General features: G+C 37.9%; 2 long non-coding RNA genes across 5 annotated transcripts in view; one reads left to right on the forward strand and one right to left on the reverse strand.

Annotated features, from left to right (window-relative positions):
• LOC145421413 (uncharacterized) overlaps nt 1–23,515 on the forward strand; it is a 142,170-nt gene that overhangs the window by 46,707 nt on the left and 71,948 nt on the right. The window lies entirely within an intron of this gene.
• On the reverse strand, nt 12,380–19,625 carry LOC113009043 (uncharacterized). The gene is made up of 3 exons (XR_013902768.1): nt 19,554–19,625; nt 13,619–13,797; nt 12,380–13,505 (listed from the first exon to the last, which is right to left on the reverse strand). It is a non-coding gene; the product is annotated as an uncharacterized LOC113009043 (long non-coding RNA).

The following is a 23,515-nucleotide window of genomic DNA, read 5'->3' on the forward strand; positions in this document are numbered from 1 at the left end:
CTTTTAGTTACTGTCCTTTTCTCTCGCTGCTTTAATAACAGTCAACAGTGCCTGTTTGTTTCCCTAAGTGGATAAAAATAACTCTTTTAAGAAAAGGAATATGTCAGCAGCATTTTAGGAAATAAACTTACTCTTATTTTAAAAAAGCAATAAAAAATTATAGAAAACATCATTAATGAATGATAAATTGATAATTAATTCAAAAACTGCAGAACAATTAGATGATCATGTTTCCTTCTCATTTGTAAGGCGATAATATATCACTTTTCATTAGTTTGTGAAGTAAAAATATGAATTATGCATTGTATTATGTAAAGTATCAGCTAATGCACAGTGATAGCTGTGCATTACATAGTGGAACAATGTTTTATACTGTCATTGTTGATGATATCAGGCAATATATTGTAATGTCAGATATTAGTATCGGTCTTAATGCATTCTGTACTGTACAGGAGACATGGCACGAGATTGATTGACAATGGTGTACAGCCAATCAGGATGCAGAACACAATGCGCTGTTTAAAAAAAAAACAAAAAACAAAGCATGCAAAATTGCACCAAAAAAATCTGCGAAGCAGCTGGGCCGCAAAAGGTGAACCGTGTTATAGCGAGGGACCACTGTATATTTATGAAATGTTTTTACAGCATGTTTTTACACAAACAAATTTTATATACAGCTCATGGCTGTAGAAATTTGTCTGGTTGTATAGAAATCTATAGGAAAATGACCGCCAGCTTCCCTTGACCTAAGTAAACAGTAAGTTTAGAAATGACAACAAAGCTGGACAGTCTTACAGTTGTTCTTAAAATCGCTATCTTATCAGTTTTCCTCACTTACTCATTCATTATGTCCAGTCATAATAAGAAGAGTGGCTACAGCTATCTTTTATAAACAGTCTATGGTTCTAAGGATTGAATTTTACTTGTATATGTATAATTTTCACCAAGCAGAAGAGAAAAAGTATGTTAATTGCTAACGTTTAGCGGTCCTAGCAAGCTCATGTTTTCCACATCAGAAGTGCTAGTCAGTATAGCATTATCCTCAATTCCAGTCATTTTGGTAACCTAACCTCACAGTCTCCTGCATATAGCTTCACGTGTATCAGGTTCGAACACACACCCACTACCTAAGAGCTACAGTATAATAATGATGATGACACAACATGCCAGGCACATAGTGATTTAGCATTACACTTACTTGTGGCCCTTTAATTTAAGTCCCCCTCCCACCCACCCCATACACACACATTGTGGAGATGTGAAAAATGTTAGTGGCCTGCCATAATGCTGCAAACATCAGCGAACCCCACAAGGAGGATTAATGCCTCGTCTGGCTTTTATTATGCTGTCCTGCCGTCCTTCGCGTGCTGCCCATTCATCCTTGTAAGGTGTCCATATCTGCTCACAGTCAGGGCACGGATACATGCGGTCATGTGTGCGCGTTTGCTGGAGTGTGTCGCTGTGTGCGTTTGCCTGTGCTGTGTATGCATAAAAAAAGTGCTCGACTGATGCGTGTGTCTGATCTCAAAAGCTTATCCCAGAGGGGGTTAAATCACTTGTCCAGTCACGGGCTTCCCAGGGCCGTGTCTAGCTTGTCTTATCAATCTATCGACGTGGCACCTACGCTGCCAGTTGCGCTAGGAGGCCGATGCTGTGGACGGCCGTGGCCCCACCACGGAGGAATACTAATGGGGATGCAGATAGCTTTTGGTTTGGCCACCTCAGCAGACATTGATCCCCCTGCAGACTTCTATGGTGGTGACAGATGGACTGTCACCTCTGAATGAGAGAAGACTGGGACACCTCCTCTCACATCTCCCCCAGTGGGATTCAGTCAGTGCCTCTGTTCTGTTCGGCTTTGTGCGCGTTGCTTCGTTTGTCCTTTCTTACTGCTTTTATGTCCTCACCTTATTTCATCTCTTCTTTTCTCATTTCTACAGGCGTAACAACCAAAAGGTTGCAGGTTAAAGCTCTACAGCTGCCAGCTGTCATTAAAAAAACCTAAATCCTCCAAGCTTATTCCAGATTCCTATAAAGATCACATTTTCAAAAGTAATTTCCAGGGAACATTTTCAGATAAAGATAACTCGTCTGGTTCTCCTCATTTAGTTAAAGAAGTAAAGGAGGCCAGCTTCATTTGTACTGTTGACACACTAAGTCCTCCCTCTGTCACCTGAGAAACAAAGAGAGTGACAAAGAGGTTCAGAGTGTGAGGTAGTTCATGATGAAGGCATTTATAATGCAGTTTTCAGTGTGACTGAATGCAACCCAGTTTCACAGCAAAGAGAAAAATATTTTGGGTTCTCCTTATTTTCATGCTTATTTTCTCCATCACACGAATGTCTAGTTCCTTTCTACTTGTGTATTTTCGACAAAGACAGAAAGTTTTGCCCCATGGCTCCGGCATACGAGTGAAAATACAACAGCAAGCTCTTTGTGACTAGAAAAGTTGGTAGTTGCCCGTTGACCGTGTTGAATTTTTTCCAATTCCAAGCAGTTGGTCAGCCAGAGTTTGAGTGTGCAACACCCCCAATCACTTTTGATCGCAGGGCAAGTGCACAGGTTGCCTCCCAAGGTAACTTGTACTGACTGCAGGCACTCTCAGACTGGCAAAGATTTGCAAATAAATGCTGTCTAATGTGTAAACGCAGACAGATTGCCAACATGTTAATTAGTCTGCACTCATCTGTGACTCCACTTTCCTTGCTGCCAGCACATTTAATTTTTTTTATATTATAAAAGCAAGGTTACAGAGCGCCTATGTTGCAGTTAAATTGGTGTTCTGCAGCAAACACATCACTATGTATGTCTGCTTCAGATCTGAGGTTCAGTTAAATTAATTTCTGTTTAATGTGACTTTCTGTGTATGTAGACTGCAACAAATTTGTCAGTTTTGCTGATTTATCTCAGTTGATCGCCATATTATCACCTGTAGTCTCTGACCACTGTTTTGCTTAGCTTGACAGTAGCATTAAGCGGTGGCATTAGTGAAATGCTGGAATTTCATCTAGTAGATTGCGGTTTATCTCCCATGTGATACCACAGTGCAGTTTGATTGCATATTGTGAAGTATGGTGGCATTATTGAAAGGATCTTCAAAAGCCCACAGCTTTTATCTCGCACAGGATTAATATTTGAAGGTGGTCTTTTTATTACTTTTACCTGTAAGTTTGATTTTCACTGTTTACTTTCATTTTCAGGACATTTTTAGACTTATTTAAAATCCAAGTTTCTTGGCTGACTTGTCTTTTTGGATGGCAGTCCGTAAAAATGCATGGTGCAGGTACAAAACATACTTCATATTTTAACATAATAGCTGACTATCATAAAAAAAAACTGACAGAGTAATTGAAATTTTGAGCATGGAATAAATTGTTTTGGAGGTTAGGGGTTTACATGGTCCATGGACCTTTCTCACTTTATGGTCCACAGTATACAGCTATAACTGGTGTAGTCGTAGAAATTATTGGCCTCACAAATAGGAAAGTAAATAAGTAATAAAAATTGTTTAGGTCTTATTTGAACTTTTAAGGTTGGGGAAACATACAAGGTCTCAACACAAAGTCTTATTATATTGGTAAATAATTAAACAGATGAATAAATAGATTCACTTGAAAATCCTGTGACTGTGTAGAGCATCATTTGTCTCCAGCTATGACTTTACTGCACACTGTTATATGTAGTGGAAACCATAAAGCCCGGCTCAGTAATAAAAATAAAAAGGATCTTAAGCATTTTTCAATCACCTGTTGAACACTTTTGGCTCTAACCCTAGCAACTCTCTTCGTCTCTCACTGCCAAATCCCACTTATCAGCCAGTGCCGCCTGAGCTGTATTGAGAGGAGCTATGCAAATGACTGGGAGGGAAAGGGCAGATCTAATCTTAAGGTTTATTCTAATTAAAAGTGATTTACTTTCCCCACCGTTCCCTAAGAGGGAAGCTTAATGTCCTGTTCTCAAAAGAGATGGCACCCTCTAACTCAATTATGTAGAAAAAGATGCACTTTGGAGAAGTTTTACTGTGGATAGGAATGCTTCACATGCAACCTTTTGGATTTTTACCTGGGAAGGAGAGAGAAAGGTCAAGGTTAAGGACAACCCAGTCTGTTCCACCTGGTGTTTGTACAAGATCCTTCATAACATTCTGAAAGTTGAACTTAAAGAGTTCCTGCTCACGGGAAAATATAACATCAGACTTTAGTTTAAATTGCCACATTAAGTCTTTCTAAATCATTGCAATCCCCCAAGTTTTCATCCAATTTTCAGTAATATTTCTATTTTTTCTAAAAGAGATTTGGCGGCAGAAAAGTTGTCTCACTCAACTTTTTTTATTTTCATAATAAGAAGTAAAAGTTTAAAACTTGCAAGGTATTTATGCTCGCAAAGTACTGTGGCAGTTGGAAAACAAAGTCTTGCAACTGCCACCATAATAGGGATAAGAAGAAGAGGATGGATGGATGGATTGATTTGTTCCATGGTCATTACATTTGGCTTAGATTTTTATTTTTAATTAAAACAGCATGGTTTAGGATAGGAGCCAAGTGAGTTTAACTGTCTTAAATATTTAGATTACATTAACAGATCTAATCTAAATGCAGTATTAAAACAGTAAATAATGAAATGCATTACATTTTAAGTATTAAGACAGATTTCCTTTGGTGTTATTTGTCTGTACATGGTGCTGTTTTTGTGGATGTTGACTTTGTGAACTACTGGTAACATATTCTTATAGAGTTTCTTAATCCCCACAAACTGTGGAATCTGTAGCATTTTTGATAGATTTAGCTAAACAAATGGGAAAAAAATTATGTGTTTAATGACAGCCAAAATTCCAGAAGAAACTGTTGGTCCAACCCTCGAGTTAGATGCCTTTTTTATGCTTGAGTGATTCATACGTCAGTGTTAGGTGGCAAAGGAAACAAAAAAAGCAGTCAATATCCAAAGAAAAACTTTGAAAGACCTTCAGAAAAGCCTGGGAAACTATTCCTCAAGATCACTTTAAATTGCAAAATATAAAGAAATGAAACTCAAGACATTTGCATAGTCATGTATACTTCAGTACCACACTGCTTATATAATTCTTAGATTTTATTGTCTTGAAGAAACCATCCAAATAATTATGTAGTCTAACACCTCAGTGTTCCTCCATCAAACACCTCCACTGCAGCTGTCCATCTTCTACCAAGCAAGAACACAGAGATGATTTTTTCAGTTCTGTTTTTGTATTAAATAAATCCACAAGCCACAACAGAAATGATCTTTCTTACAGTCTGAAGAGAAGCTAATCCAGGTCAAGAGCTCCTGTTAGACAGAAAAATAATCCAGCAATGCCTGAAACCAAATGTTCAGTTTTATATCTTTCCAAGTCAAATACCAAAAATGTCTCCAAATCAACTTCTGAAATGTCAAACTGCACTGAATTAAGTCAAACCAACAGGAACCAAAAATGCATGAACACACTATTGATCTATGTTTGAGCGTGTGTGTCTGTGGCACATGTTATGATAGCTTACGTTACACTCAGCAGCAAGTAAACAGTCATGTCAGTCATGGTCATGAGATGGTAAAATGACATCACATCATGTCGGATGAGTGAGCACGCTCAGTGTAATGGCAATCAAAACTGGCATATACTTGGAATTTGAGTGATGGGGGATTGTTATTGTCAACTGCCGCGGTTAATAAATACCTGATATTTTGATGGTAATAAATATACATGGTGTACAAACTAAATGTTCTAAAGTGCAATTATATTACTATTTTTAAGTTCCTGCAGTCATACTGGTCCTGATAATTGGTTCCACATCAGGTTAGTCATTTCTTTTTGACACTTCTTGATTGCTGAGACTTCTGAGGGCAAATTTCAAAAGTCAAAAACCTTTGAATGAAGTTCTTTGAGATTGTGCTTCTTGTGAATGTGGCATCACTGCAGCCAGGATCCAATCTGTGAAAAACACATGGGGGGTGTTTTATTTCGCCCCTGCACTAGAGTGGCCCTCTATACTACGGTATTATTAATCTTGTCAATGTAAACTTTATAGAATAATTATGAACTTCAACAAGTACAGAACTTATGCAACAGTGCAAAATGTTGTCAAAAAAACAAACAGTCTCTACACATCGCGCTTAGAAAATCTGCTGCCCGTCACCCCCTTTGACCCACATCTGTAAAGCTCCAGAGAGTGAGTCCGGGAGCAACAGCAGACTTTCAGAGTTTAAGAGTTAATAAAAATATGAAAATGACTCTGCTCTGTCACGTGCTCTACAGCACATTGGACCACAGGTTCTAACTTATGAATGATGCAGTGAATGATGGTCAGATTAGGACTGATCTGTTCATCCAGGACTCTGGCTGCTCCTCTCTATCAGCCCATCACAGCAGCTGCACCATTACTTCCAAAGCCAACAAACCATGCGTGTAATTTCTTCAGAGACCCCTTCGTAACCGCAGGATGTGGCAGACAGCTGCCCCAGTGCATAGCTGCAATTTAATAAGTTAAAAGAAGAGCCAGCGTAACTCACCTTTGTATGGAACTATTATGCCAGTGAACAGGCAAATGGTTGACAAACAACAGGAATAGTTAAATAGTGATTGCACTCTCCAAATCTAGGTTATTTATTTAATACCACTAAATCTCCATTTGCACTATTTGCCTATTTGCACTACTATGCCTCCTTACTTGAATATTGTATATTGTATATTGCATAGCTTTTTTTTTTTTTTTTTTGTTATACGTAAAATTGTATTGTATTTATTTAAATTTTTACTTTTTAATTATTTTATTTGCATTTTTTAATCACTAGGGTTTGAGAGTAACGCAATTTCTATTCTCTGTATGTCCTGTACATGTGGCAGAATTGACAAATAAAGTTGACTTGACTTGACTAATCGTTTAGTAGGTCTTACACTGAAACAGAGTGCATTTTGGCTTAATGAAGAGTTAGATTAGAACGAGCCTGGGTCATTTCCATATGCAGTGGCATCTCTGCTGTCATGAAAACAAGTGCCGAAAGTGAAAGTTCTAATTTGAGTTTTGTTTATGCTCTAGACTGTTTCAAAATGTAGTGCTAAAAGGCAGAAGGGGGTGGGGACAAAAATACTTGAGCAAAGGCAGGGATAGAAATATATATAAATATACAACATGTCTGCTGATTAACACATCTATGTAGAGTTATAGAAACTATACTTTATTTACACATTTAAATGTCATTCTAGTGTCATTTTCCCTCATTGCATTAAAATGTATTAAACCACAATTTAACAGCATTATCTGTTACATAAAGACTACATATATGTGTGAAATTAGTTTTAAAATCAGAGCCGTTTTGAATTTTCTTTTTTTGTAGAAAAAATGTCTTTTTTAAAATTTCAGGTTTATTCTTTGTTACAGGATTTTCATTTTACTTTACACGAGAGGTTAATTTAGATTCATATTTCATGTATTTAAAAATGACCTGAAAATATGATAATTAACAGAAATAAAAAATGTAAAATTACAGATTTCTATTTTCACCTGGTAATGCCAATCCTGACTGCTGCATACATATTTTGCTAGCCCAGTTTGTCAGTTAAACAGCCCTTGAAGATCAAACCAAACATACAAAGAGCAAGTTATGCATACAGTTATAGAGCTGTTGTTAATGGTAAAATAAACTGAAATGACCCGATATTATTATTATTACACAAAGAGTGGTGACTTTTCAGGTTGAAAAAAGAATTTTGTGCAATAATATCCCCTGGCTTCCTTGGAATAAACTATCAAAACACTCAGCTCAAGGCTTCACAACCAGTTGGTGATGTCTCACTACATCTTTTATATACTGTATATTCTTAGGGTTATAAAAGACAAGGCAAACTCATTGCTTCGTTCTTTGTTCCCAAATTAGGTAAATATTAGATTTTGTTTCCCATGATGTTACAAATTCTTCATGCCTAGAGCACTTTTTATGTGGCAAGCATTACTGATACCATTAAATTCTGATCTTCAAAATGGAGCTTGCTTTAAAACAGAGCCAAAATTTGCTCACAATACAAAGTTTTCAGAATAGTTCTTAAAACACAAATTGCTCTGTAGCAGTCAGAGAAATCCAGGCTCTGGGTATTATTCATCACATCAGCAAAACTCAAGCTGATAACGAGCTGTTGTGATTAAAGATTTTGGGACGGTAGCCGATATTTTGCCAACACATCATTTTCAGCTTCCCTTCTCCTGATGTGATTTTGAAGAAATGGCTTCACACATGGTTTTATACTAATTTATAACTAATTTGACTTTTGACATCTTCTTTTATCTTTTCCATAAAATGTCATAAACACACGACAATACAAGACAGAGAAATAATTACAAAATTCTTAAAGACACTTTAAATGTTATCTTGCATGTGGTTCTTGATTATATTTCCATCATTGTGAAGGCTTATAGACAGAGTGAAATGTGCATTTCCTGTTAAGGTTCCTCATTGACATAGGCACCATTTACTGCTGTCAGGCTCCCCCCCCCCCCCCCCCCCCACGCACCTCACCACCACCACTACTTAGTGAATAAAGGTCAGGCAATCAGGCATCTGGAAGGACAGCTAATTTGTCATCCCTTGACAAACGTGTCAGCGTCCGATCTTGTCCGCAGGGCTTGATACTGCAACAAGCCGTAAAGGTTAAGAGATTCAAAGAACACTCCCCCCCCTTCCCTTCCCTGCTCGCCCTGTCTCCATCTCAACAAGCAACATGCGACAGAGCAGAAAATTCAATTTTGGATTTGATACTGTGAGGGTTATGTGGTTTCATGGCTGTAACTCTTCAGAGTCTTTAGGCATGTCGTCTGCCTTACTCTGTTAAACTCTGGAGAAGCCCTGTAAATCGAGACGTTCTCTTCTACATCCTCTTTGGTTGTGCAGTATCTCACTAAACTGACCTAAACTGCCTTTTTCCCCCTAAACAATCAAATAACAGATGTTTGTGATCAGTTGGAAGTAAGAAGCATCTCACTTTTAGTTAGAGTTGAATGTGATTTATGCAGACAGTAAATGTGAAAAATGTCCTCTATCAGGCTAGCTGTTGTTGGAGGTTTATCTTTAAATCAACATTTATTTATTACATTTTTAATTTAAAAATTACATCAGAGTTTTTATTTGGGTTCAAATGCAATGCAGAGGTAGTCGCAATCTGTCCATCTAAGCACGGCCTTTGTGATTATAGAGGCATTACAAGTCGTTTCTGTCATCCCTGAATGCATCCTAATAGCCTGTTTAGTGAGGACATCTACTGCTGCAGGTGTGTGTCCCCTTTGGATTCCCAGGAGTGTAAGTGACAGAGGGTAGGAGAGAGTGAGTGAGACATGAATGAGTGACTTTGATCAGGTGGGTTCACCAGACTGTGTGTGTGTGTAATGTTCAGTGTAGGATAATGGAGAGCCAGGCAGACAGCAGCACGCCAGATGCACCTAATGTACATCACTGCCAAGGCTAGTTTTAGACCTAACTGCCCATTAAGTAGTGTATCAAACTTTTTGGGGGCCTTTGCTTGCACTGCTGTAGCTACTCTTTTCAGATTCTTACAAGACCTTTCACTTCTGTTTGATGACAGAAGAAGTAAAAGGCTTGCTAGGCTAGACTATGAAATTATATCATCTTTAAGACTGAGGTTTTGCAGACATGTGACCACTATCTATGTGACATTAACTTGCTCGCCATTTTGGACATGTGACAATCAGGGTAACAATGTAAGCTCAAATGCACAATGCCCCAGTTATGCATGATTAAAAGATGGGTCCGTGACCATCTGGCAACCTCTGGTCATGAGGGAAAAATGAGTATTGCCTGACTGGTTGTGAGTGGCTGATGGCAGTCACAGGTAAAATGATTGCTTCCAACTTTGTTACAAGCAATCAAGTTGCAACCAATTTCATGCAGCCAGAGCCAGAAACCTCCAGGAACTATTGCAAACCATTTGAGGAGCATACATTTCCCATTTAGCTTGTTTAGCAGGGTGCATCCAATGGGAATACATACAAACTTGCTAATAAGCAGGAAATGGCAGATTAATAAAATATTATAACTTCCCTCACCAAAACTGAAGGACAAACCTTTAGAGCGAGCTGACCTCACAGCAAACCACATCATTTATCAGCTCATTTCATTACAAAATCTCCAAAAAGCACTAACACCAGGCCTAGCAGTCAGATACTGGCTACAGCTGCCTGTTTTGGTAAACCTGACAATCACAGCAACCTTAATGAAATCCAAATGGATTTAAAAAAATATGAAAATTCAGTCACCGTAGCAACTTACAATAGTCACGAAGAAGGAAAATATCTATAGAGACCAAGCTGTTCTTGTATGCGGTTGTGAACATGCTTTCTAACGCTTTTATTTTGGGGGATTTTAACAGGTGAATCTATGGGGATAGCCTCGAAGGACCTCTCCAAAAACTGCACTTGCACACTGGTTTCATTTTATAGGAAGTCATCAAACTGAAATGAAGCTGATGGTGCTTTTTAATGCTCACTTTATACTATGGTTTGAAGTTGGGAGTTACTTTGAGGGGAATCATCTGGTACACTGGAGATCTTAGGGTTCCTCCACCTGTGACTTCCCACTTGTTATATGCAAATGACATCTTAACGCATTAGCCTCTCACACCCTCTCAAGCATCTTAAAAGCATAGTGTAATTAAAAACTACCATTCTTACTCATTGTAATTTGTTCCCTGCTATCAGTAGATGGAGGTTTATTGGATTCAACCATATTACAACGCCAGACTGGTATAATATGTAGTGCCATTCATCAGTGTTGACTGGAAACATTTACACCTTGCTTTCATCAGTGTGTGCATCTTCATTTCGCCACTAAATGCTTTTTTTTTCAGTTTCTCTTTAACTGCTCAAGTATAACTTATCCCATAACCGCCTCATACTCTGCTTCTGCTTTATCGCTTTCTTGCACTTCTCTCTCAGTCTTTCCCAATTTGTAGCCCGTTAACTATAAAAACTTGCATCAAGGCATCCAAAAAAAGTCACGCTATGATTTGCCCAACTGTTGTTATGCACACATGTCAAATGTTTATTTAGCAAGGGGATGTGCAAAAAATACACCCATGCCTCCGTCTAAGAAGCTGAGACAAACAGATGGAGCTTGTGTATCTGCTAAAATCTATACATGGCTGATGTACCACAGGGGTATCTCTGTTGCAAGTCATTGCTATGCGCTAATGTGACGCCCGGCTTTCCTGTGCACCAAAGGAGGCAGGGAGAGGCGAGTCGGATGGAGTGCGAAAAGATGGAAAAAGAGAGTGGGAGAGTTGAGAAAGCAAGTGAAGGTGGATGTCATGCTGAGAAAGCATCACACTCATGTGTGAAGCCTAATCAGGCACAATCTGCTTCACTATGACGCAATGTACCGACTGACTGTGTATTTTCTATTTATCTAAAATTAAAGCTGTTGCATGCTCATTGCTGCATTCCATTAAGCAGCACATTGAAGGCATCCAGTGGAGTTGATGAAAAGCTCATACAAGTGGCTCCTGGAAAGTTATGAGTCACGTGTGCTTCAAATGTGCACACAAGCACAAACTTCAGCACAAACTGCTGCAAAGGAATGACTGCAATGCTCATATATATGCCTGCTTTTATTTTATGTTGACCGGGATTTAAAGTTAAATATACAGAACATATTGTCAGAATGATGCAACTGAGTAATCTACGGACACAGAAAAGGAATATTGCGAACATTTTGCCTGGCATAAAAATTCCCTTTAGTGGACATGCACAACCTTTTTTGTCTTTGAGAATATGGATATAATACAAGTTATGTGCCCACATAACAAAAGATTGAATGTTTGGCTAACACTAACCTGCAACTAAAGCCTTGTCCATATAATTGTCCAAGGATTTGTTTGTGTAGGTAATCTTTTAATAAATTAACACAGGCTGTATGAAACATGGACACAGCTACATAGCTAGCCTATGAAGTCCTGATTTGAAGACTTGAAATGAGTCTTTTTACCATTGCCCTCTTGGTCTTTTGAAAGCAGATGTGACAAGAGAGGGGGACTAAAACCACATGCTTATTGGCTAATGACTTGCCAATCATTATTCCTAAGCCAGTAAACAGACCCTGGATGATTCTACCTTCATATTGTCCTCATAATTTACAAAACAGACTTTTGTATTAACCCCTGGTGGCTACTATATATAGAATCCAGGTTTGATGGACTTCATTTTCCCATCCTTTATTATCTACAACAGGTAATAGCTTTAGTCACTTACATAAAGGTTTAGGTTTAAGAATAACTCATGGCTTCCTGGGCTTCTACTGTTACAATTATGCTTGTTTTAAGTGTTCAGCCTGCATATAAGTTATGTTTCTCTACAATGTGTTTAAAAAAAAAAAAAAAAGGAAATCCAAAAATAAATGCTGAAAAGGTTGCCAACATTGTTCTATAAAACACAGAATCTCTGTGTGTTTGTTTATTTGTCCGCAAACACTTCATAGACCATCAGTAGCTAAACAACCAAACTTAGCACACAGTATATCATGGGCCCCTGTAGGTTCTCATATATAAAAGACTGTCTAGCAGCCACCTAGCAATGCGCTAAAGTGACCAATTTTTAGCATTTTTCTAGGTTTTGTGTTCGAAACATCTAATTTATACCTGGCAAAAACGGCCCATTTTGGCATGAAAACATCATCTTGTGTTTTTTTTATTGGTCTCAATGTGATTAAGTATATCAGCACGAACAGGCCAAACAATACCACAGGATGTGCATTTACTAGCAGGTAAAAACAACACTCATAAATGATAAAAGCAACTTGTTGGAATGTAAAAGTTTAAAGTAAAAGCCAACCAGTGAGTTATACCTGAAAGCTTTCAATCTTTAGCAACACAGGCAACACAATTACTGTGCGTTACGTGGGCTATTAGCAGGTCCCTGACCACAAGCGGAGGTATATTTGTATGTGGGTCTCTCTACTAAAAGCAGTTTCAACTTTTGGTTTGCAAAGAAACACAAAGAGGCTTTCATGAAAATTACTTCACTAACAGTCATTGCAGTTTTTGTAATCTCATCCCAACTGTCTTTGCTTGCCTACTGATATCTAACTCCAGCACAATGATATAATCAACAGCATGTATTTTAATTCCAGTGCCAATAACGGACAAAATGTTCAGCAATCATTTTCTCCAAGTCAGAAAAACAAGTAACTTTCAATCAGCTTCTCTGTTTCTTGGCAGTTTGGACTTAATTAGTTTTAGGCTGTCGTCCCAAAACAGGGATCTCCCCTCTGCGTGACCAACCTTTCAGAAAACAGCCTTGTTTAGGAGCTGAGCAAGTCAGTAGAGTTGTTGGAAGGGAGCTTTAGTGACTGTGAAATGGTGACTAATTTGGGGTAAAGAAGCATGGCCTTTGATCTTTGCTTTGAATAAAGCTGACTGTGCCTGCCTCAGCGCCCCTTAGGCCTCATTGTCATCCTGCCAGAACGTCATCTTTCTCCCATCACTGAATATAAAGCTGTGGAATACATCATGCAAATAATCAGGCTGGAAACAAACACAAGCAGTGCTTTCCCCCAAAGGAAGAGGCAGCCGTCTCTAATGAGCAGGGTAAAATCGGAATATTCATACCTCTTTCTCTCCGCAGAAACGACTGAGTGATTCCCTCCTCTCCCTGTCGCTGTACCCGACTTCTTTCTACTTCTTTGAGGCTTCTCCCTCTCTCCTCTCATTCACCGTTCTGTCTGTCCTTCCCTCTCACCTCCATCTGTGTTCCCACTACTTCTTCTTCTCCTTTGCTCTCTGTCTTCCTGGAACATAGCGATAAACAGTAACATGAATAGGCAGCCAGTGATGTTGACAAAGCCGTTCACAGATTACGCCCCTGGATCACAGACACAAATCTGCCAGAGAGGAGACATTTGTTTGTGGGAGAATCAGTAATGAATGCAAAGGGGGAAAAGATTATTAGGAAGGAGTAAGAAATACCCCCCCCCCCCCCCCTACCAAATTACTTAGAAAAACAAGCTTGAAATATCTCCAAATTTAGACTGAAGATGTACAGGCCTTCCCCCACATATTGGATTTAGTTGTCAGAAGTGTTGACGGAGGCTTGTCACATGGCTCTGGGTCTCATCCCACTCAGACAATAGGAGGTCTAGCGACTGATATTCCAAAAGGGCCCACTCACAAGTAGTTCTAGTTTATTTAGCATTAGCATCACAAAAGAGACGAGCTAGAAAATGAGGAAGAAAACAAAGCAAACAGCAGAACGTATTTCTCATTTACTGCCAAAACTTATCAAAGAGGTAATGAAAACATTTCTGGGTCTGTTACTGCCCACAGATTGAACGTTTGCACTGCAGACAGGTGAACGCCTGTAGATGAAATGAAGAAAAATGTGAGGTAGTGGAGGAAGATGAACAGCACACTGTACCTAAGGCCAGGGATGGATGATGTAGGAGGAGAGGGATTTTATTTCTCTCCTGACTACCTTTGGAGAATGACCTAGAATAAGAGAAAAATTATATCCCATAGTAAGAATGTTCTACTTCTCCATGCTAAAACAGCTTTTTCCTCGCATTACAAAAATATATCTGAATGTCTGGAGCTAAAATAGTTGTTTGATTGGCAGAAAGGAAAGGGAAAAGAAAGTATTTGAATGCTTTGTGGTTTCCTCCTCCTTGTCTCCTACACACATATATACACATCTGTACACATCTGTATCATATATATATTCTCATGCATATGGGTATGGGTTGGCTAAAAATTGCAAAAAGGTTTTTCAGTATTTACTTCAATTTTAAAGAAAATAGTGAGCGCATATATCAATAATAAAAGTAGTCATTAGTTACTGTCCTGGAGCAGAAAAAAGAGAAAACTGAAGTGAAAATTACAAGATGTGGTAGTAACAGAAATCAACCTCAATTGGAATATCGTTCTTCCCTTAATCTTCCCCAATGACTCAAGTAACAAAACAAAACATCAAACAGCGCTATTTTTTTAGCCTATTTTATGTTATTCAATAATTATAATAATACCTGGAAACTACTATGAAATTAAAGTATCAGCTAAAACTGCAGGTGGAGCTTTGATGAGTCCATCTACAAGAATATCAGAGCAAATACAGGTGCTCATCATGCCAGAATTATCTGCCTATGCTGCAAACAGTGAGTGCTTTTAAGTAAATGAACCTTGTCTTGTGAAAGCAATCACTTAGACTTACTGATAGTTATGATCAATTTTTGCCTACTTACACCAGAAGGAACCCTAAAAAATACACACTGAAACACAGTAACCTTATTAGGGGTTGTATTGTAATTTGATACAAACTATATACATTTTAACTAAGCCCTCATATGTGCTACAATGAAGGAAGAACTCCCGTAAGCTGGAAAAAAAACCCAAAAAACTTTTCTATGTGAATATAGCAGGTAACGCTAGAATTTTTTGGTAAATAAAACTTGTGTTTACATTCTTTCTTAACACTTAACTCTGTCTCTCACTCTCTCTAACACACACACACACACACACACACACACACACACACACACACACACACACACACACACACACACACACAAACTGTAAATTAATATAGCAATGATCTATAATATCAACAGCATTATTCCAGCTTTTGATCAGCATCATAGACAGCAACTGCAGTCAGGGGAATGGACACATTAATCTAAGCCTGCACTACACATTCTTCAAATAGGCTACCACCAACCCAAAGCAGATTTAGCCTTGCTACAGTAACATAAAGACAATTTATAATATCTGTAATCATGGAGCAAATGAGAGAAGCTTATTAAACACAGGTCCTCACAGACTGACTGGACAAGCATGCTCATTACCAGAATTTCTCACTCAACAATCATTTGTAATGGACCAGCTTCTAGATGTCACATATGCGCATATTGCAGTATGAGTGCATATTTTCAACATATGAGTGGTAACAATGAACAGTGAACCAAAGGAGCTTCTGGATGAGAGGTGAAATGTCTTCACGAAACCTAAAGTCCAGGTCTAGCATTGTGTCACAGTGTCTTAGTAAGGTTCAAGTGAAATGACTAACATGACTGAGAAGGGATGTGTGTTAACATGTGAAATACTGCATTCTTCTCAGAATCTGAAATAAAAGGTTTTTGAACACAAAGGTGGGCTAAAAGTGTTACTTGGTACAAAGTTGTGTTTGTGTGAAGCACTTTTCTATGATGGTTTAGAAAGGGATTCTTAATATAAGAAGGTTATTTTCTCTATTAAAATCATCAAAGTGAAGTAAAGGGTGTAGCGTAATTCAGTTAGCATTAGTTATGTCCTCATTTTGACCGCTGCTGCACTGCTAGCCAATATTATGCTCATTAATTAGTTTGACTTTTATCACACCTGTTGTAAGTGTTCCATTAATAAAGGAAAGGGGTAAACCAAACCGATTCCTCAACAGGATAAGAAGACGTATGTGTGAATAATAAGCTGCATTCATTTTTTCAATTCCAGCCTTGGTGATGTTGTCATATTTGCTGGGTGTAAGGAGGCATGGTTAGAACTGTATCAGCAGTCAAACTATTATAAAGCCTAGTGAAAGTGCAATTTTCGGAACTCTCCAGGTGTTTTTCTCCAAAGTCCGTTTCTTTTCCTCAGAGTTTTTTTTTAAACTCATGTTTTCCATCAATCCATCCATAACTCTAACCCAAACCTAACTGTCATAGGGCTATTGTCAGGGTATTCTAGCAGAAAACCACACCAAATGCCATTGCTGTCAGCTAAGAAATGGAAACTGAAACTACAATTCACACAGGCTCACCAAAATTGGACAGCAGAAGATTGCAAAACATGCTGCCTGGTCTGGTTTCTGCCCCAGCAGTTGGATTGCAGTGCCAAAATTGGTGGAAACAACGTGAAAGCATGGATCAGTGCCACAGACTGGTGGTGGTAGAATAATGGTGTGGGGGATAACTTCTTGCCATACTGTGGACTCTTTAGTACCAAACGAGCATAATTTCAATACCACAGCCTACCTGAGTACTGTCGATGAATATAACTGATAGGTTTGTAGCTTGAACCCATCCGCTGGAACGTTGAAGACAATATAATTACACTGCAAAGCAAGACACAAGTAGGCAAGCTTCTTCATGTTTCTCGTGCACGGGAGAGAACCGGACAGACGCCGTTCCTTCGCTTGACCCCAGTTGCTCTCGTCCGTTCTCCCGTACCACTGTTCTTTTATTGAGGTTACATGAATATGCATAAGTTCATTAACATATGACGTCTACATACACACAAAGAGTACCTTGCCTGTGTGTGTGTGTGTGTGTGTGTGTGTGTGTGTGTGTGTGTGTGTGTGTGTGTGTGTGTGTGTGTGTGTGTGTGTGTGTGTGTGGACTGCTGATCAAAGGGTCAAACATCCTTGGTCAGGAAGAGGGTAGCCTCCCCCTCACCCTAGATGGTTCATCCTAGATAACACGGTGAGGAAGTCCTGCAGTTCATCTAAACAAAGAGCACTTAGACTAGAACAGACGCAACTACGTTAATCCTACCATAAAACAATAAGACACGGTATGACCTCTCATGCTCCCAAAGTGCTGTCTAATACACACAAAGTTTGCAGACTATCAAGGATCAAAACCTCTACCAATCTACAACTAATTACAAAACTCTAAGCATATATAAGTAAATATCTCTAAGCATAAATGACAATCAACAATACAAATCTAACAATAACCATTCCTTTGTGATCACAGTGTACCCATCTTCTTATGGCTGCTTCTAGCAGAGCAGTGCATGCAAACTCTACACATATATGTCACAGAAGGTCAGCAGGTTCAAAATCAGGAACCTGTGCTAACCACCAGACCATCAGTTCACCCTCTATCAAGACGCATTCACTTTTAACTTGTTTAAAATGAATCATAAAATCAAATTACAGTACAAAATATTCTAAAAAATGTTCTTTTTTAAAAATGTAACTTCCAGATTGATCAATATCCCTTCTACTTCATTTACTCCAATAGTGTCCTTCTTCATTCACACCCTTTGGACATCTGCTTATATTACCTAAAAGACCCTTTAGAACGACCAATTTGTGGTCACATGAATTTTGTAGGTCCCAACCCACACACGCGTCACAACTGATCGGTTGCTATTTCAGCGATTTAAACGTCCTATTTTATATATTACTGTTCATAAATCAGTCTGGGCAAAAGAATAAGTTAAGTTACTTATGAGAATGAACCTGTAGAGTTGAAGTGCTGTTGCAATGTTATGCAAGGTGGATATTTGAAGACAGGTACTGTTAGAATAAAAAAGAAGAGGAAATGAAATGGAGAGAAGCCATTTGGAAAAGGCAAGCTGGCTGTGATAATAAGGGAACAGCAAGAAACAAGACTGGTGTTTGATGCAGGTCAAGTACTCTGCAGGCTGGGGATTAAGGAATTTGTAATCCTCAGCCTTTTAATCAACATATGTGCAAAGTAAATGACATCCAAGGTTTTATTTTTTTAAGATATCATTATTTTGTATCTTTTGAGGGGCATTTCCATATATCAGGTGCAGGTTCGAGTATCTGAAGCTATCGGTTGACTCATTCTATAAAATTTGTCTTTGACCAAAACAATTAAAAACTAGAAACTATTAAACACATTTACTATAAATAAATTCATATATATATATATATATTTATATATGGTTTGTGTTTTTTTTATGCACCTTACAGCTCCATATTGACCACTGCCATATTTTTGAGCTATGGTTTCGGAGGAGTATTCATCTCAGTAATAGCTAGCTTAACAGTGGCCACAGTAATTAGCAGCAAACAGCTAACCTTAACTTTGCCTAGGTGTACCTACTAGCTTGTTAATTCAGTCGTCATTTCTGGGTTCGAACACTTCTTCACTTCCCAAAATCAAACAATCTCCAAGCATTACTGATAGCAAAAAATTATCCAATTTTTTTCAGCACCACATTTAACATCCAGACATCCACAAAAATAAATAAATAAATAAATCTATAAGTGAATAGTTTGCAGAAAGTTAGAAAGCTAGGTTCCATCTAATCATGATATATCATGCTCTGACTAAAGTATTTTTCAAAAACAAAAACCAACAAATTGCTATAATTTTGGACTTACACAAAAAATAAAAACAAAGTAGCAATGATGTTTTGAAGGTTTATGAATCTGGCCTAGCTGATGTATATGTGGTACCTGGTGGCTAGCTACAGAGCTATGGTTGGCCTAATATAAACACATTAGGACAAGGAAGGTGTAGAATGAGAGTTGTTCTCAATAACAGTTCATAATATTATAGGAAGAAGATGCAGAAAATGGGCTAATCATTAATATCATTGTTTATGGTTGGAATTACGCGCAATATAAAAGAAGATACAAAGCATTGCAGCTCGTTAATTACAGCAAAAGATACTTGGACCTGAAAACAGAGTGGATGCATCGTCACTTAACAAGTAGGTTACACTGCAAGTCCAGTCCTAAAAGTGAAAGCTACAGATTTTAGATAACTTCTAAATTTAAAAACCTCTGTGCAGTTTCTGAATGTAGTCTTACAGTTACCGTGTATTTCTCATCTTTTGGTGGAAGCAAACCACACGTTGACATTAACAGTCTCCAAGGCAAGCAAACATTCAGAGAACAGTTAAATGTCAACTGATAGCAAACAGCAAACCGAATCAACCTCTTTAAACCATCACTGGTAATGAATCAAATATAATAACATCGCCACAAATGCTCCCACTACTGTCACTGTCTAACATGTTATATTACTATGATACTAATATAACACATACTTGATGCTAATAATACCTAGCAATTAAATGCATTTTTTAATTCCACCTATCCAGCCATTTTCTTCCATGTTAAATTCCCCTTAGCCTTTTTACAGGATACCCTTTCCTGTTGATTGAAATATGATTCCAGCTTTTTAAAAATCTCTTATCTTGACTGAATTATTAAAATGAAATCATCCATCCATTCGCTTCCGCTTATCCTTTTTCAGGGTCGCGGGGGGCGCTGGAGCCTATCCCAGCTGTCATAGGGCGAGAGGCGGGGTACACCCTGGACAGGTCGCCAGTCTGTCGCAGGGCCAACATACAGGGACAGACAACCATTCGCACTCACTTTCATTCGCACATTCACACCTAGTGACAATTTGGGTTATCCAATTAACCTATCCCCACTAAGTGCATGTCTTTGGACGGTGGGAGGAAGCCGGAGTACCCGGAGGGAACCCACGCAAACACGGGGAGAACATGCAAACTCCACACAGAAAGACCCCGGCCTGATGTTGGAATTGAACTCAGGACCTTCTTGCTGTGCGGCAACAGTGCTAACCACCGTGCCACCGTGCTGCCATAAAATGAAATCATTTGAAACATATTTTAATTAGATATTTACTGAGAGAATCTGACCAAACTGGATTGTTAGAAAATGTTAGAAAAGCAGGGTCACCCTGACCCATCTTGACTCGAAACACACGACAGGAAATAAGCATAATCTTTTCAAGTGATATAATAGGAAGGGAAATGTGACAGCAGCCGCTCATTATAACCTTAAAGTCTTTGAGTTGTAGGGGCTGTGCCTCAGGACTCATCTTTGGATTGGCAAGTAATATATTTAATAACATCCATGGGGGATGTTATTATCTCTCTGGGGTTCTAGATTGTAGATTTGAATTGCAAAAGGTAATTTAAATAACAATTCCACTGTAAAACGTAATGAGGCATGTTAAGTTGTGTGATTTAGCCAGATCTAGGGTAAATGACACACCTTGGTGGTTTAAAAAAACATGATAGAAGACTGCCATTCAACTTAAAGATGATGGATTCTTCAGATTTTTTTACTCTTCATTGGTTCCCCATTTTCCAACTAAGATAACTTTTGAAGGCTACCTTCTGTTTAATGTGTTTTCACCATGAATGCTGAACAATATAATGATGCTTTATCAGTCCAACTGTAATGACGGTTAAATCATTTTTCTTGCCTTCCGTTCTGCAATGAGCATGACATCTGCAATCTTTTTCAGTTAGAACGATAGATTTTAAGGATGGACATTGTTAGCACACTGCAAAGTTGGGTGTGGATGAAAAGAATGACACACAGACAGTCTTCTTAAGTGTGATCAAATATTTGCTTGCTTCCTCTTGCAACACAGTTTCTTTTGTATCATTGCCCGGAGGTTACTTGTGATCAGATTTGTTTTGCATAAATGTGTAACAACAACGTTGCATCCTTGATTTCTCAGTATGAATGCTGCCTCCGTCTCCACTAATAGCGGTGTGCCTCTTATAAACACTGACTAATATTTTAAATATGTAAAACAGTTCCTGTCTTATTTATTGGCTGTCTCTGTAAAGCATGTTTTCATCTCATATCACGGGTGATATTAATGTGCAAAATAGCATCGATTTACATTGATTTTGATTAAAGTCAGTTGGCACACATGCACACACACACACACACACACACACACACACACATTCAAGTATGATTAGGACCTGATTACAAATAAGAAAAAATCCCAACTTATAAAGCCATGCACGTCATAAAGTTAGAAGTGGATGCAAATGTTAATACCCTTAGATTGAAGAGGGCGAATTTAAGGCTCCATAAACCTGTATGGTCCTTTTGTGGCTGCTGTGGTTTATTGGATAATACTACATGTCAAAGCAACACCTCTGTGATGGGCTCTAGAAAAAAATTGCATTTAATATGTAGCATTTAGCTACAGTACTAAGACTCAGTAAGACATGTCTGGGCCTTTGTTAATAATTTACATATGAAATCTAACATCCACTGTTAGTCTTTGGTCCGAATTATTTATTTATTTTTTACCATCACCCCCCTTTTTTTATACTTATTTAGGTGTGAAAGAGCTGATAAAAAATAGAGCTGATAAACTACTCCAAGTCTTTTTAGCCACACTGGGTTGCGAGCTGGATGTATTTTTCCCTCTGTTATCAGTTAGGATGTTAATTTTGGCTAATGCATAACAGACCCAAACAAAAAATATTTATACCTGGATACTAAGGAAGCAGGGGTACATCCAATGTTCGGTGTAACATGTGACAAAGTAACGCATTACTGTAATCACATTGTATTATTCAGTAACACAGTACTGTAAAATGTAATTGTACTAAAATTACTAATTACATTAAAGTTACAACTCACATTCATTGAACACCAGGGCTTTGAATATGATACTCAAATATATTATTGTTTATTAAACAAATAAAACAACATTTTTTTTTCATTGGTGATCATTATTTCTGAATGGTCCGATTGATCATGAGACATCTAATGCAAAAATTTGACCTAAAAGAATTTTCTTTAATGATGATTTGGCATTTTGGGAACGCACTTGCTTTTTTTTTATAACATTATTAGATTTTTATGTTAATTTTTTTTTTTACCTTCATTGATGCAGATCTATTCTCCTCTGATTATTAACCACAATATGGAAGCTGTAAAAAATAAAAAACAAATAAACACAGGTAAAGACTTTTTTTCTCCAACCTTAGACATGTTTTTGTCATAATATGAAGCTATTAGGAAATTATAAAGGGATTCATTTTATCTTTAGACAGCTAAATCAACAGGTTCACCGCCGGCTTGAATCAAGGAGAAGTTATTAATCATTTTACAAGTTTTATAATAATAACCATGGTTATTATTATAAAACTCATTAGTGTAAGGCAAAGATCAAAACCTCTTATGGTGTAAACAGCAATAACAGAAAAGTGGTTTAAAACAAAAAAACCTAAACTTACCAACTGGAGAAACAAACCTGAACCTATTTATGAATCTTTCCTGGTGGGTCATTCACATGATCAAAAAAAAAGTTTGTGCATATTTATTTTTATATTAAATATTTATAGCTTTTACATATTCAAACTAACTATGGTGCTTTAAATGCATCGCAGTAAATCACGGTAACTGTACCCCTATCAAGGAAATATGTTTTCATAGAAGAGGCAGATGTTATCATGTTTCTGTGTTTTCAAAAAGCAGTAGGCTTCAGTAGGTGTGCGATATAAAAAGCTTATGCCAGCTCTCTCAAAGTCGGACTTGGTCTCGGTGTTGAAAGTCAGAAATCCCACCCACAATGTATGTTGCTGCATGCATGCAGGCAGGCACTTTAGCAGCAGACTGACTCCAAGGGCAGGACAAGATGGAAAACATTTCTCAGATTATTAAAGCGATGCTGTTTCATATTTTCCTTAAACACTGTTGGCTTCTGTAAAGCCAACATATATTTAAACAGCTATGTTGAAATATAAATAAAAACCAAATTAATAGCTGAGTTGTGTGGGAAAAATATATATTCTGTTATTGGAAAGTCTTTTATTTTCAGGCCTCTATTTTACGGAATGTTGGCTCAAAGTACCAAAGCTTCCTTTTCTTATAGACAGGTCAGACTTTATCAAAGATAGGAAAACATTTTTCTTTACTCAAAGTATTTTATTCAAGGCTCATACGGCCTTATTTAGTTGTATTTTTTCTGGCATGCTCGAAATAAA

This window comes from Astatotilapia calliptera, chromosome 17 (genome assembly GCF_964374335.1).
Source record: "Astatotilapia calliptera chromosome 17, fAstCal68.1, whole genome shotgun sequence".
NCBI classification, from domain to species: domain Eukaryota; kingdom Metazoa; phylum Chordata; class Actinopteri; order Cichliformes; family Cichlidae; genus Astatotilapia; species Astatotilapia calliptera.